We start from the raw sequence: 12,671 nt of genomic DNA on the forward strand, positions 1-12,671 counted from the left end.
CAACTCTGCAGACGGTTCACTAGCTGGAACACAAAGTCATAAAATCTGATTTGATACCAAACCTTAACCACACTGCTAAATCTAATTCCTAACCCTAACCTTAAATTGAGACTAAAAAGCATACATTTTTACAATATAGCCAATTTTAACTTTGCAGCTGGCACATCTACAGGTGCAGAAATCGCTCAGTTTTACCCTCCAGGACAAGACTCATCCCAATAAACGTCACCCTGAAAAGATGTCCATCACTAGCAGAACCCTTTCACCAAGTAACATGCTGAGTATGTGCAAATGTACATGCCAGAGGAAGGTGATTCTGATTCTGAACAAAATGGCATAAAACATACGAAGTCCAAAAGTTCTGCAGTCATTTCCATGGGTCGGAGAGAAGAGGTCCCTGAACAGCTGGTTGTATTCATGCAAGTCATATTGGGTTGAAGATATTGACGTTTTAAGGAAATATTTTTTGACAAAATGAATTCAAATTCAAATACATAGACAAGTTTTTTATTTTTTATTCTATTGCTGTGGATTGGACAGGTGAGATCCCTGAACCAATAACAGTTGGTTGTATTCATGCAAGTCGTATGGGTTGGAAGCTATTGAAGACAAGAGGTCACTGAACAAAGTCAAATTGGTTCAAGATCTCGATGTCATGCAATAATAGGCATTGCAGTTTTAAGACGGTCCCTTAACCCTCAGTTTTAGGACGGTCCCTTAACCCTCAGAGCAGTGGGGAGAAACATTTCACCTACAAAAAGGAAATACGACACTGAAATGCATAAACATACGGTGTAACTTGTTCACTATCATCAGCTAGTTTAGGAAATGTGGTTTCTATCATCCTGGCTCCTTTGAAGAGGTATTGATGACCAAAGTCTGAATCATTAATATAAAAGTTAAATATAGAGTAGTCACACTGAGCCTAAATAACAGCTCTGTGTTCTATGAAGGATATTATGGTGGAGGGCAGCACCTCAGAACATCCTACACACACACACACACACACACACACACACACACACACACACACACACACACACACACACACACACACACACAATTGCCTCTAAAACACTGACTCCAGCCAAACAGAACGTATAAATCACTCTTAAAGCTGAGTTAGGCAAAACAGTCCTACTGGTCGCCCCAGACTGAAACACTGACCCCAGACCAGACAGAACATATTAAACAGTCCTACTGGCCGCTCCAGACTGAAACACTGACTCCAGCCAGACAGAACATATTAAACAGTCCTACTGGTCGCCCCAGACTGAAACACTGACCCCAGCCAGACAGAACATATTAAACAGTCCTACTGGCCGCCCCAGACTGAAACACTGACTCCAGCCAGACAGAACATATTAAACAGTCCTACTGGCCGCCCCAGACTGAAACACTGACCCCAGCCAGACAGAACATATTAAACAGTCCTACTGGTCGCCCCAGACTGAAACACTGACTCCAGACCAGACAGAACATATTAAACAGTCCTACTGGTCGCCCCAGACTGAAACACTGACCCCAGCCAGACAGAACATATTAAACAGTCCTACTGGTCGCCCCAGACTGAAACACTGACCCCAGACCAGACAGAATATATTAAACAGTCCTACTGGCCGCCCCAGACTGAAACACTGACCCCAGCCAGACAGAACATATTAAACAGTCCTACTGGTCGCCCCAGACTGAAACACTGACCCCAGCCAGACAGAACATATTAAACAGTCCTACTGGTCGCCCCAGACTGAAACACTGACCCCAGCCAGACAGAACATATTAAACAGTCCTACTGGTCGCCCCAGACTGAAACACTGACCCCAGCCAGACAGAACATATTAAACAGTCCTACTGGCCGCCCCAGACTGAAACACTGACTCCAGCCAGACAGAACATATTAAACAGTCCTACTGGCCGCCCCAGACTGAAACACTGACTCCAGCCAGACAGAATATATTAAACAGTCCTACTGGCCGCCCCAGACTGAAACACTGACTCCAGCCAGACAGAACATATTAAACAGTCCTACTGGTCGCTCCAGACTGAAACACTGACTCCAGCCAGACAGAACATATTAAACAGTCCTACTGGTCGCCCCAGACTGAAACACTGACTCCAGCCAGACAGAACATATTAAACAGTCCTACTGGTCGCTCCAGACTGAAACACTGACTCCAGCCAGACAGAACATATTAAACAGTCCTACTGGTCGCTCCAGACTGAAACACTGACTCCAGCCAGACAGAATATATTAAACAGCCCTACAGACTGATGTGCAATGATGTCTGAGGGAAAAACACAGTGTTTATTGAACTAACGTCTTTCTTGTTGTAATATCGCTAACGGACGTGGCAGTTTCACCGCTTTGGTTTCCAGCTTTAAGAAATAAATAATGTAGATAATCAAATGAATCAAATCACCGGGAGGCAACGCTGAGTGAATCTGTGAGTTTTTATGTGTACAGACGTGGGCGGTGGTGTTTGCTGAGTTCTTCGGATTGGGGGAGTGATATTTTAATAGTTGGGTCTCTCTCGCTCTCTCTCACCCTCCCTCCCTCTCTCACCCTCCCTCCCTCTCTCACCCTCCCTCCCTCCCTCTCCCACCCTCCCTCCCTCCCTCTCCCACCCTCCCTCCCTCTCTCACCCACCCTCCCTCCCTCTCCCACCCTCCCTCCCTCCCTCTCTCACCCACCCACCCACCCACCCACCCTCCCTCCCTCTCACCCACCCACCCTCCCTCCCTCTCTCTCTCACCCACCCACCCACCCTCCCTCCCACCCACTCACTCACTCTCCCTCCCTCTCACCCACCCTCCCTCTCTCTCACCCTCCCTCCCTCCCTCCCTCCCTCCCTCCCTCCCTCCCTCCCTCCCTCCTTCCTCCTCCCTCCCTCCCTCCCTCTCTCACCCACCCACCCTCCCTCCCTCCCTCTCACCCTCCCTCCCTCCCTCTCTCACCCTCCCTCTCTCACCCTCCCTCCCTCTCCCACCCTCTCTCCCTCCCTCTCTCACCCTCCCTCCCCTCCCTCCCTCCCTCCCTCTCTCACCCTCCCTCCCCCCTCCCTCCCTCCCTCTCTCACCCTCCCTCCCTCCCTCTCTCACCCACCCTCCCTCCCTCTCTCACCCTCCCTCCCCCTCCCTCCCTCCCTCTCTCACCCTCCCTCCCTCCCTCTCTCCCCCACCCTCTCTCCCCCACCCTCCCTCCCTCTCTCACCCTCCCTCCATCCCTCTCGACCCTCTGTGTGTAGATTGCTTCAAAATCCATACCACTTTCTCTGTGTTTTCTTTAATTGAAAGACAAACAAATTACTTAACTAAATGACTATTGCCCCATAGCACTCACTTCTGTCATCATGAAATGCTTTGAGAGACTAGTCAAGGATCATATCACCTCCACCTTATCGGTCACCCTAGACACACTTCAGTTTGCATACCGCCCCAACAGGTCCACAGATGACACAATCGCATCACACTGCTCTATCCCATCTGTACAAGAGGAATACCTATGTAAGAATGCTGTTCATTGACTACAGCTCAGCATTCAACACCATAGTACCCTCCAAGCTCATTATCAAGCTGGGGGCCCTGGGTCTCAACCCCGCCCTGTGCAATTGGGTCCTGGACTTCCTGATGGGCCGCCCCCAGTTGGTGAAGGTAGGAAACAACATCTCCATTTCGCTGACCCTCAACACTGGGGCCCCACAAGGGTGCGTGCTCAGCCCCCTCCTGTACTCCCTGTTCACCCACGACTGCATGGCCATGCACGCCTCCAACCCAATCATCAAGTTTGCAGACGACACAACAATAGTGGGCGTGATTACCAACAACGACGAGACTGCCCTCACCTCCTCCCTGTAGGCTCTTGGAGTGAGGTGTCAGGAAAACAACCTCTCACTCAATGTCAAAAAAACAAAGGACATGATCATGGACTTCAGGAAACAGCAGAGGGAGCACCCCCCTATCCACATCGAAGGGACAGCAGTGGAAAAGGTGGAAAGTTTTAAGTTCCTCGGCGTACACATCACGGACAAACTGAAATGGTCCACCCACACAGACAGCGTGGTGAAGAAGGCGCAGCAGCTCCTCTTCAACCTCAGGAGGCTGAAGAAATTTGGCTTGTCACCAAAAACACTCACAAACGTTTACAGATGCACAATCGAGAGCATCCTGTCGGGCTGTATCACCGCCTGGTACGGCAACTGCACTGCCCGCAACCGTAAGGCTCTCCAGAGGGTGGTGCGGTCTGCACAACGCATCACCGGGGGCAAACTACCTGCCCTCCAGGACACCTACAGCACCCGATGTCACAGGAAGGCCAAAAATATCATCAAGGACAACAACCACCCGAGCCACTTCCTGTTCACCCCGCTATCATCCTGAAGGCGAGGTCAGTACAGGTGCAACAAAGCTGGGACAGAGAGACTGAAAAACAGCTTCTATCTCAAGGCCATCAGACTGCTAAACAGCCATCACTAACATACAGTGGCTGCTGCCAACATACTGACTCAATCTCTAGCCACTTTAATAAATGGATCACTAGTCAGTTAATACAATGCCACTTTAATAATGTTTTCATATCTTACATTACTCATATCACATGTATATACTGTATTTTATACCATCTATTGCACCTTGCCTATGCCTCTCAGCCATCGCTCATCCATATACTTACATGTACATATTCTCATTCACCCCTTTAGATTTGTGTGTTTTAGGTAGTGGTTGGGGAATTGTTAGATTACTTGTTAGATATTACTGCACTGTCGGAACTAGAAGCACAAGTATTTTGCTACACTCGCATTAACATCTGCTAACCATGTGTATGCGACCAATAAAATGTGATTTGATTTGGAGTTTACTTGGGTTTAATCCATCACTGTGACACTGTGGTTGGGGAGGACAGTATAATTGATCACATTATGAAAGACAAGTATTGTAATTTTGAATTCCGTGAGTGTGGAAGAGGTAAAAAAAAATATTGTTGTCTATCAACAATGACAAGCCACTTGGATGGAAAATTACTGAGGATAATAGCGAATGATATTGCCATGTCTTCAATCTAATCCTACTAGAAAGTGTGTGCCCTCAGGCTTGGATGGAAGAAAAAGTAATTCTGCTACCCAAGAATAGTAAAGCCTCCTTTACTGGCTCAAATAGCCGACCAATCAGTCTGTTAAAAACCCTTAGAAAACTTTTGGAAAAAATTGTGTTTGACCAGATACAATGTTATATTGCTGTAAACAAATTGACAACAAACTTTCAGCACGCTTATAGAGAAGGACATTCAACAAGCACGGCACTTACGCAAATGAGTGATGATTGGCTGAGAGAAATTGATGATAAAAAGATTGTGGGAGCTGTTTTGTTAGACTTGCGGCTTTTGACATTATCGATCATAGCCTGCAGCTGGAAAAACATATGTGTTATGGCTTTACACCCCTGATATATTGTGGATAAAGAGTTACCTGTCTAACATAACACAGAGGGTGTTCTTTAATGGAAGCCTCTCCAACAATATCCAGGTACAATCAGGAATTCCCCAGGGCAACTGTCTAGGCCCCTTACTTTTTCAATCTTTACTAATGACATGCCACTGGCTTTGAGCCAATGTGTCTTTCGTATGCGGATGACTCAACACTATACATGTCGGCTACTACAGCAAGTGAAATCACTGCAACACTTAACAAAGAGCTGCAGTTAGTTTCAGAACGGGTGGCAAGGAATAAGTTTGTCCTAAATATTTAAAAAACTAAAATCATTGTATTTGGAACAAATCATTCACTGAACCTTAAACGTCAAATAAATCTTGTAATAAATAATGTGGAAATTGAGCAAGTTGAGATGACTAAACTGCTTAGAGTAACCCTGGATTGTAAACTGTCATGGTCAAAACATGTTGATACAACAGTAGCTAAGATGGGGAGAAATATGTTCATAATAAAGCGCTGGACTACTGTTCAGTCGTGTGGTCAGGTGCCACAAAGAGGGACCTTGGAAAATTACAATTGTCTCAGAACAAGGCAGCACGGCTGGCCCTTAAATGTACACAGAGAGCTAATATTAATAATATGCATGTCAATCTCTCATGGCTCAAAGTGGAGGAGAGATTGACTTCATCACTACTTATTTTTGTAAGAAGTGCTGACAAACTGAATGCAGCGAGGTGTCTGTTTAAACTACTAGCACACAGCTCAGACACCCATCCATACCCCACAAGACCTGCCACCAGAGGTCTCTTCTCAGTCCCCAAGTCCAGAACAGACTATGGGAGGCGCACATTACTACATAGAGCCATGACTACATAGAACTCTATTCCACATTAGGTAACTGATACACGCAGTAGAATCAGATTTAAAAAACTGATAAAAATACACCTTATGGAACAGCGGGGACTGTGAAGAGACACACACAGGCACAGACACACATACACATGATAAGACACACACTCTACACGTACACATGGATGTTGTATTGTAGATATGTGATAGTGGAGTAGTGGCCTGAGGGAACACGCTACATGTATTATAGATATGTGATAGTGGAGTAGTGGCCTGAGGGATCACGCTACATGTATTGTAGATATGTGATAGTGTAGTAGGGCCTGAGGGAACACGCTACATGTATTGTAGATATGTGATAGTGGCCTGAGGGAACACGCTACATGTATTGTAGATATGTGATAGTGGAGTAGTGGCCTGAGGGAACACGCTACATGTATTGTGTAAAGTGTTATGAAATGTAATGTCATGTAATATTTTAAACTGTATATAACTGCCTTAACCCTGGTGTCCTGGCTAAATTCCCAATCTGACTCTCATACCATCATGGCCACCTAATCATCCCCTGTTTCTAATTGGCTCATTCATACCCCCTTCCTCTCCCCTATAACTATTCCCCAGGTTGAAGATGTAAATTAGAATGTGTTCTCGGTCAATTTACCTTGTAAAATAAGGGTGAAATATATAGACATGGAGTATTTACTGCTACAGTATAAGCACATATGTTAAAGGGTTATCCTCTTTACAATGCATTCAAATGAGTCTCGCCAGCAGGGCTTGTCTACAATGAGCTAGTTTAGTATTCCATGGAATTCTCTCTCCCATTCATCTCTATCTGGAGGATTCAAATGAACCTAACTGCCAGTAAATTAGCATTTGTTGCCAAGGGAATCGCCAACGCTGAGTGTGATAGAGAGAGAGAGAGAGAGCAGTTATCCAATCACAATGTTGATCATCCTGATTCAGCTGGCACTGGGTGGAGGGGGCAGAGAGGGGGGAGGGAGGTGAGAGATGTGGCGGAGGGGACAGAGAGGGGACAAGTGTTAGACATGGTAATGGTGGGAGACCGATACATATTTGTGTATTTATTAAGGATCCTCATTAGTTCCTGTCAAGGCAGCAGCAACCCTGGATTAGACCCTTTTTTTTTCAATTTTCTCCTGAAACGACATACCCAAATCTAACTGCCTGTAGCTCAGGCCCTGAAGCAAGGATATGCATATTCTTGGTACCATTTGAAAGGAAACACTTTGAAGTTTATGGAAATGTGAAATGTCATAGAATATAACACAATAGATCTGGTAAAAGATAATACAAAGAACAAACTAACCGTTCTTTTGTATTTTTTTTGTACCATCATCTTTGAAATGCAAGAGAAAGGCCATAATGTATTATTCCAGCCCAGGTGCAATTTAGATTTTGGCCACTAGATGGCATCAGTGCATTTCTGTTCAAACTTTTGTGTCAAGACTGCCCAAATGGGCCTAATTTGTTTATTAATAACTTTTCATGTTCAAAACTGTGCACTCTCTTCAAACAACAGCATGGTATTCTTTCACTGTAATAGCTATTGTAAATTGGACCGTGCAGTTAGATTAACAAGAATTTAATAACACCCCTACTCCATCTGAAAGACGGCACCCTACACAGGGCAATGTCCCCAATCACGGCCTTGGGATATGTTTTCGTCCAGAAGAAAGAGTGCCTCCTAGTGGCCTGGTCCTCCAACACCACCTCCAGCAGCTTCTAGCCTCCATCCAGGGACTGACCAGGACCGACCCTGCTTAGCGCAGCATCTGGCCTCCCATCCAGGGACTGACCAGGATCGACCCTGCTTAGCGCAGCATCTGGTCTCCCATCCAGGGACTGACAAGGATCGACCCTGCTTAGCGCAGCATCTGGTCTCCCATCCAGGGACTGACCAGGACCGACCTTGCTTAGCGCAGCATCTGGTCTCCCATCCAGGGACTGACCAGGACCGACCTTGCTTAGCGCAGCATCTGGTCTCCCATCCAGGGACTGACCAGGACCGACCCTGCTTAGCGCAGCATCTGGTCTCCCATCCAGGGACTGACCAGGACCGACCCTGCTTAGCGCAGCATCTGGTCTCCCATCCAGTGACTCTGCTGAACCTGTCTCCACTGTGTCCTCTAACAGCTCAATAGAAGGCTCAGAACTATCCTGGGTCTCGTTTTCCTCTATTCGTCGCATCTGTCTCCTGGCAACAGACCATAAAACACACTAAAGGATGCATATTAGCAGAGACAGAATTGAATCAGGCTCACAGGAGCAGCCTTAACACATGTTGTTGGATATTCAATTGAATTAGGCTATTGAAGCCAGTGGGATAGAATGGTAGCAGCTCCAGTAGGCTGGGGAGAACAAGGAGAACAGCTTGATAAGGACAGATAATATCTGATGGTGGGTGCATGACGCCTTGGGTTGCAAAAATCTACAAACAAAAACCCAAGTTGAAAGATTCCTGGAATCTGGAGAGAATAAGCAGGAAATACAGCAATCGAGATATCCTGGGAATTCTGGGAAAGTTACTGAAATGTTGCAGCCGTAAAAACACCTCTGCAAGTCAGTATAGTCGATTAACCTACAGGATATTACCTACAGGATATTACCTACAGGATATTACCTACAGGATATTACCTACAGGATATTACCTATTACCTCTACAGGATATTACCTACAGGATATTACCTATTACCTCTACAGGATATTACCTACAGGATATTACCTACAGGATATTACCTACAGGATATTACCTACAGGACATTACCTACAGGATATTACCTACAGGACATTACCTACAGGACATTACCTACAGGATATTACCTACAGGATATTCCCTACAGGACATTACCTACAGGACATTACCTACAGGATATTACCTACAGGATATTACCTACAGGACATTACCTACAGGATATTACCTACAGGATATTACCTACAGGATATTACCTACAGGATATTACCTACAGGATATTACCTACAGGATATTACCTACAGGATATTACCTACAGGACATTACCTACAGGATATTACCTACAGGATATTACCTACAGGATATTACCTACAGGACATTACCTACAGGACATTACCTACAGGATCTTACCTACAGGATATTACCTACAGGATATTACCTACAGGATATTACCTACAGGATATTACCTACAGGATATTACCTATAGGATATTACCTACAGGATATTACCTACAGGATATTACCTACAGGATATTTTGTATGAGGCACGTGTGACTGCTTTGACGTCAGAGACTGCTCCCAAAATGGCACCCTGTTCCCTGTATAGTGCACTACTTTCGACCAGGGCCCTATTCCCTGTATAGTGCACTACTTCAGACCAGGGTATATAGTGAACTACTTTTGACCAGGGCCCTATTCCCTGCATAGTGGACTACTTTAGACCCGGGCCTGTAGGGTCTGTAGGGCCTGTAGGGTTAGTCTGTTGCTGAACAGACTAACCCCAGCCTCATAGCATCAGACACATTTCACATTCCCTCCACCATAACGTTGTCTCTGACAGTGTTTGGCTTCCCTCCACCATAAAGGCCTGCACCCTTCACACCTCTTCACCTCTCTCTCTCTCTGGGGGTCCACTGGGACTGTGTGTGTCTCTTATGAAACTCCAGTCACACAGGGGATGTCCACCCTTCATTCTCCATGTTACTACAGTCCTATAACACATACTGTTCATTCTCCATGTTACTACAGTCCTATAACACATACTGTTCATTCTCCATGTTACTACAGTCCTATAACACATACTGTTCATTCTCCATGTTACTACAGTCCTATAACACATACTGTTCATTCTCCATGTTACTACAGTCCTATAACACATACTGTTCATTCTCCATGTTACTACAGTCCTATAACACATACTGTTCATTCTCCATGTTACTACAGTCCTATAACACATACTGTTCATTCTCCATGTTATTACAGTCCTATAACACATACTGTTCATTCTCCATGTTACTACAGTCCTATAACACATACTGTTCATTCTCCATGTTATTACAGTCCTATAACACATACTGTTCATTCTCCATGTTACTACAGTCCTATAACACATACTGTTCATTCTCCATGTTACTACAGTCCTATAACACATACTGTTCATTCTCCATGTTACTACAGTCCTATAACACATACTGTTCATTCTCCATGTTATTACAGTCCTATAACACATACTGTTCATTCTCCATGTTACTACAGTCCTATAACACATACTGTTCATTCTCCATGTTACTACAGTCCTATAACACATACTGTTCATTCTCCATGTTACTACAGTCCTATAACACATACTGTTCATTCTCCATGTTACTACAGTCCTATAACACATACTGTTCATTCTCCATGTTACTACAGTCCTATAACACATACTGTTCATTCTCCATGTTATTACAGTCCTATAACACATACTGTTCATTCTCCATGTTACTACAGTCCTATAACACATACTGTTCATTCTCCATGTTACTACAGTCCTATAACACATACTGTTCATTCTCCATGTTACTACAGTCCTATAACACATACTGTTCATTCTCCATGTTACTACAGTCCTATAACACATACTGTTCATTCTCCATGTTACTACAGTCCTATAACACATACTGTTCATTCTCCATGTTATTACAGTCCTATAACACATACTGTTCATTCTCCATGTTACTACAGTCCTATAACACATACTGTTCATTCTCCATGTTATTACAGTCCTATAACACATACTGTTCATTCTCCATGTTACTACAGTCCTATAACACATACTGTTCATTCTCCATGTTACTACAGTCCTATAACACATACTGTTCATTCTCCATGTTACTACAGTCCTATAACACATACTGTTCATTCTCCATGTTACTACAGTCCTATAACACATACTGTTCATTCTCCATGTTATTACAGTCCTATAACACATACTGTTCATTCTCCATGTTACTACAGTCCTATAACACATACTGTTCATTCTCCATGTTACTACAGTCCTATAACACATACTGTTCATTCTCCATGTTACTACAGTCCTATAACACATACTGTTCATTCTCCATGTTACTACAGTCCTATAACACATACTGTTCATTCTCCATGTTATTACAGTCCTATAACACATACTGTTCATTCTCCATGTTATTACAGTCCTATAACACATACTGTTCATTCTCCATGTTACTACAGTCCTATAACACATACTGTTCATTCTCCATGTTACTACAGTCCTATAACACATACTGTTCATTCTCCATGTTATTACAGTCCTATAACACATACTGTTCATTCTCCATGTTACTACAGTCCTATAACACATACTGTTCATTCTCCATGTTACTACAGTCCTATAACACATACTGTTCATTCTCCATGTTACTACAGTCCTATAACACATACTGTTCATTCTCCATGTTACTACAGTCCTATAACACATACTGTTCATTCTCCATGTTATTACAGTCCTATAACACATACTGTTCATTCTCCATGTTACTACAGTCCTATAACACATACTGTTCATTCTCCATGTTACTACAGTCCTATAACACATACTGTTCATTCTCCATGTTACTACAGTCCTATAACACATACTGTTCATTCTCCATGTTACTACAGTCCTATAACACATACTGTTCATTCTCCATGTTACTACAGTCCTATAACACATACTGTTCATTCTCCATGTTACTACAGTCCTATAACACATACTGTTCATTCTCCATGTTACTACAGTCCTATAACACATACTGTTCATTCTCCATGTTACTACAGTCCTATAACACATACTGTTCATTCTCCATGTTATTACAGTCCTATAACACATACTGTTCATTCTCCATGTTATTACAGTCCTATAACACATACTGTTCATTCTCCATGTTATTACAGTCCTATAACACATACTGTTCATTCTCCATGTTACTACAGTCCTATAACACATACTGTTCATTCTCCATGTTACTACAGTCCTATAACACATACTGTTCATTCTCCATGTTACTACAGTCCTATAACACATACTGTTCATTCTCCATGTTACTACAGTCCTATAACACATACTGTTCATTCTCCATGTTACTACAGTCCTATAACACATACTGTTCATTCTCCATGTTACTACAGTCCTATAACACATACTGTTCATTCTCCATGTTACTACAGTCCTATAACACATACTGTTCATTCTCCATGTTACTACAGTCCTATAACACATACTGTTCATTCTCCATGTTATTACAGTCCTATAACACATACTGTTCATTCTCCATGTTACTACAGTCCTATAACACATACTGTTCATTCTCCATGTTACTACAGTCCTATAACACATACTGTTCATTCTCCATGTTACTACAGTCC

This window comes from Salmo salar, chromosome ssa05 (genome assembly GCF_905237065.1).
Source record: "Salmo salar chromosome ssa05, Ssal_v3.1, whole genome shotgun sequence".
Taxonomy (NCBI): domain Eukaryota; kingdom Metazoa; phylum Chordata; class Actinopteri; order Salmoniformes; family Salmonidae; genus Salmo; species Salmo salar.